The sequence below is a fragment of the Mastomys coucha genome, unplaced genomic scaffold, assembly GCF_008632895.1.
Source record: "Mastomys coucha isolate ucsf_1 unplaced genomic scaffold, UCSF_Mcou_1 pScaffold1, whole genome shotgun sequence".
Classification (NCBI taxonomy): domain Eukaryota; kingdom Metazoa; phylum Chordata; class Mammalia; order Rodentia; family Muridae; genus Mastomys; species Mastomys coucha.
In genome coordinates this window covers 19,542,680-19,547,606 of record NW_022196891.1, presented here as the reverse complement: position 1 = coordinate 19,547,606, position 4,927 = coordinate 19,542,680, and the positions used below count along the sequence as shown (strand labels likewise).

General features: G+C 34.6%; 1 long non-coding RNA gene across 1 annotated transcript in view; it reads right to left on the bottom strand.

Moving 5' to 3' along the window:
* LOC116070017 overlaps positions 1-2,220 on the bottom strand; it is a 5,221-nt gene extending 3,001 nt beyond the window's left edge. The window contains exons 1-2 of the long non-coding RNA XR_004110255.1: positions 2,023-2,220; positions 1,652-1,766 (exon numbers count right to left, since the gene is read on the bottom strand). This is a non-coding gene — a long non-coding RNA (uncharacterized LOC116070017). The remainder of the gene's footprint in view (positions 1-1,651; positions 1,767-2,022) is intronic.
* Positions 2,221-4,927: the final 2,707 nt, after the last annotated feature.

The window sequence follows — 4,927 nt, the reverse complement described above, 5'->3', positions numbered from 1 at the left end:
CTATTGTTTATGTTGTTATTGAGGAGCAACCTTAATCCATGGTGATCAGATAGGATACAAGGAATGCACCTCCGATAATGTGTAGGCACATGGAGTCCACTATTGATCTATGATGTCTCATTAGAATTATATCCCAATGGCTTGGGAATGAGGACAGCTTGATATAGAACATGTTAGCAAATCAATATGACCATGCATTTAATATACTTCAGGATACTATCAGCCAGGCATGTGACAATAAGAACATGGCAGATGGACAGAATGAGCATAATAATTCGATATTTTCATAGTCATTTGTGATACTCTTTTGGTATATGTGTTCAGGTAGGGACAACAGAAGGGTCATGATTGACTTATCTAGATTGTTTTAGTGCATAATTCTACCTGACTTTCAAAGAATACTTAATTCCAATACTCCTCAAATTATTCCCTAAAATAGAATCAAAAGGAATATTGCCCAGTTTATTCTCCAAGACCACAGCTGTGATGATACCTAAATCACATAAACACCTAACAAAGAAAGAATTTCATATCATTTTCCCTTCTAATATAGATGTAAAATTCTCAATAAGATATTTAGAAACTAAACAAGAAAGGAAACAAAAATAGTTCATCTACCATGATTAAGGAGGTGTCATCCAAAAGATTTAGGGATGGTTCAACACATGTAAATCTATAAATGTAATACTCCATATACATTGAGTGAAAGACAAAAATACCCAAGATCATTTTAATATATCTAGGAAAGGTTTTTGACAAAATCCAACATCTCTCTATAATGAAAGTCTGAAGAAATTATAAATACAATATACATGCCCCCAAAATAATGAAGACAATTTACAAAAAGCCCATAATCAATGTCAGCTTGAATGGAGAGAACCTGGAAGCATTTCCACTATACTCATGAACAGATAATGTTTTCCACTTTCTCCATATTTATTCAATAAAGTGAAGTCTTATCTTGAATCATAAGACAGTTGAAGTTGATCAAGGGAATTAGTGTTATTTTAATGGGAATTTCTCTATTAGAAGCTAGCTTGATCCCACATAATTGAGATTGGACTATTATTTCTTTTTTTTTAGCAAACTTTAAGGCAACAAAAACTCTTTTAATCCTCTAGTCTAATATGACTACCTCATAGCCAAAATTTCCAAGATACTTGCATTTTATGGAGTCCTCTGCTCCAGGTCTCATGGTCTATCTTGGACTCTCTCCCCATGGCAAATTCTCTGCTACTCTCTCTCTGCCTCCTCCTCCAGCACTATTCTCTCCCCTGCTCAGTCATTACATAATCAGCTTCTTTATTGACGAATCATGAGATAATTGGGGAGTAATTTTTAAACAACATTGAGACAGATTTTCAAAATAAGGTATAGCCAGATATGGGAGATAGAATTCAGCATTTCAATAATACATGAATAATCTTTACAGAGAGCACAATAACATTATTCCTACATCTTCCCCTTTTGGTCCAATAAAAGTGTGTTTCTCTTAAATTAATAATATAATAATTCTGTACTGAAATCAGTTTCTAATATAACTTTCATAAACCCAAAAACATTTTCTTAAATCCTAAATAATTTATGCTTAATTATGATACTCTATCAAGTCTTTTACCTAATCAGAGACTTGAGAAGTAATAAATATTACCTGAATATGCAGGAAGTACATGCAACCAGCTTCCAAATTAAAGGAATGATAGAGATAGTTGGATAACTGGAAAGTCCCCTCAAATTTTCTTTGTTGTTGGAGCATCATCTTTTTCCTTCTAGCCAAGAATATTTGAACATTATTTCTGTGAAGCAGGCATTGTGTAAGGCTGGACAATTGATTTCCCTGCATCTAGTTGTCCAGTTTAGAAAGTATTCTTTTTTATTGGATATTTTATTTATTTACATTTTAAATGTTTCTCAATTTCCCCTCTGGAAACCCCCTATTCCATCCCCTCTGCCCCTGCTCCTATGAGGGTGCTCCCCTACCCACCCACCCACTCCTGCCCCCCTGCCCTGGAATTCCCCTACACTGGGGCATTGAGCCTTCACAAGACCAAGGGCCTCTTCTCCCATTGATGCCTGATAAGGCCATCCTCTGCTACATAGATAGTATTTGGTGTATAGTTGAAGCAAGGGCATTTTCTTGTCTAGTGACTAGCTTGTCACAATGAAGCAAACTTCATAAAGAGGTTCTATGATGTTCACAATTGAAATGGAATGGGGTTATAGCCAGGAACAAACCTGTCTCATTGTCAAAAAGGCTTTTTATTATAGAATATCCATCGATGCCATATTCTGTGGATCTAGGAGGTTTTTGAAAACCATCAATTTATAGTACATCTGAATTGTTTCTCACTGTTTACTATCTGTTCAATCTATGAAATGTAATCTTGTAATTAAACACGTATCTAACATAACCCTAGGTTTAATTGTCTGACTTCTGTCTTAATTATTTTAAACAGTTTTTAATAACAGCTTTCAAGGAGTAGAACTTTATATGACATTTTTAAGAATTACATAGGGACCACACCTTAGCATGCTGGAGCAAAAAGTTTTGTTCGTACAAAACTACATATAACTTTAACTTGTATCAATATACCAAGATTTATACAGATGTAAAAATTTTTTGCATGCTAATGCTCCTTGATCTAAAACTAGATTCAATAATCTACCCTTTCCCTTATCAGTCCTATAATCAACTCCCCTAAAATGACAACAAACACCCATCATGTACCGCATGACTGAAAACCATCCACCCCACCTCTTGGAAATGGGGTGTGGTTTTCTTAAAATTGTTTCCTTCTCATTTTAGGTGTCACACTTTTTTCTTTGTAGGCCCAAGAAATTTTAGATATTGGCCAGCCTTAAGAAAGTTAGCTGTAATATTTGCTGTGCAAGTTTTGCAGGCTGAGAAAGTTCAGGGCTTAACTGAAGCCCTGCCTGGAACAGTCTGTGATGCTGGACCAATTGGGGCTGGCAGCCTTCTTTGAAGCTGTCCTGGAAGCAGGCTTTAATGAATCAACTCTAAGGTAGTCTGAAAGTAGGATCAGGTAAGGTACTGGAAGGAACGTGCTTCAGTGTCTCTCATCCCAACGGTGAGTAAGGTCAGGGCTGTACTGACTTCGCTGGGATCTGTAAACATAAGTTTCACGAGTTTTAAACACTTCTGAATTAATGCATATATGGAATGTGCAATGTGAACGGTTCAGTTAGGATGATTTTCTGTCCTTTATATGAACAGGTAGAGGGTATGTGTCTTTCTTTATAAGTTAGCTTGGAGAGTATAAACAAACTGTACTATAAATTTCTTTCTAGGCTTTTTGAAAGGATGGCATGCTACGTTTTGAGGATTTTGAAGCCAATGGTTAATTGGGGTATGCTTTTCTGAAGTTATGGCTGGAGACATGTTCATCTCTTAGTCTCAGAGCTCTTCCCATGTGGAGGGATCAGCAAATCACGTCCTGATTGATCTTTTTGATTTCTTTCTGTCTGTAGTCAGGATCTCCAGAAGTTCTGCCCTGGTCAAATCTGATTTTTATTAGTTTAGATGAAATCCATATATTTTCTTTTCCTGTGAAAACAAGACCATATACTTTCCCCTAATGCAACGAATCAACAAATTTTAATCTATCTCTCAGAGATTTTTTTATCCCTTTCTGTTTAGTAAGCATCTCTGTCTCTGCCTCTGTCTCTGTCTGTCTGCCTGCCTCTCTCTCTGTCTCTCTGTCTCTCTGTCTCTCTGTCTCTCTCTCTCTCTCTCTCTGTCTCTGTCTCTTTCTCTCTCTCTCTCTCTCTCTCTCTCTCTATCTCTATCTCTCTCTCTTTCTCTCTCTTTGAGTTCCATCTCCCTGTGATTTTAAATTTGATCTCTTATCATACTTAGCAGTTTGCAAAAATACTTAGGTTTTTTTGTTGGTTTGTTTTTGTCGATTTGAAAATTTGTTTTATCTATTGAAGATGATCTGGCCTTGATATAGGAGTAACTAATGTTTATATCTAGAACAGTGTTGTTTAGTTTTTCTGTAGATGAGTTTCTCCATGGTTGACCTGAATTAACCAATTTGATTTTGATTTTGTGTCCTCTTGGTACATTTCCCAACAAGGAGTTATTCCTTTTGTCTTTTGTCTATCTATATTCATTAGTCTACTGTCAGCGTTTGCCACATCTTCTGCATATTCCAGAAGTGAAGCAGGGCTTTTTGTTTGTCTGTTTGTTTAGGGTTTTGTTTCATTTTTTGTTTTTATCCTTTTTTTTTTTTTAAATATCTCTAGAAAGCATTGTTTCTTGGAATGCCTTGCCTATAATACCTTTTGAAATGACCTTGCTTGCCACAATTGAAGTTTCCAATATTTTGGCTTTCCTTAAAACCTTTAGAGATTATTGCTTTTTCTGTTAAAATTGTATCCTTATAATTTTTAAATTCTTGCTTTTTATGGGGTAATATTTAAATTCTTTATATTTTTGTGGGTATTCAGCATCTCCTGTAGTTTCTTTTCTGTGAACATCATAAGCTAAACTTGGTTTCTTAATAATCATTGGCTTACTTTCCTCTGTTTCTATCTTAGTATCTTCCTTTTGCTTAACATTTTTTAAATTTTTCTTTTAATTTTTATATCCATACCTTTATTATCTTTCTGCCTTCCTCATTTCTATTTTTAAATTTTACAAATGTTTCTACATTTTCCCTTAAGGTTTGTCTCCAATTTCTACCCTTCTTTTTTCTTGTATCTCTATTAATTTAGAATTTCCTTCAATTTTACTTATCATTTAAAAAATAAATTCTCCTAAGACTTGTCTCCATTTTCATTGTTTTCTTTCTGAATCTCTATTATTTTAGTATTTTTCTTCACCTTTATTTAAATTATTTTCTAATTTCTCTTCTTAGACCTGTATCAATTTCTCGTATTTTTCCTTTTCTTTTTTTTTTTTATT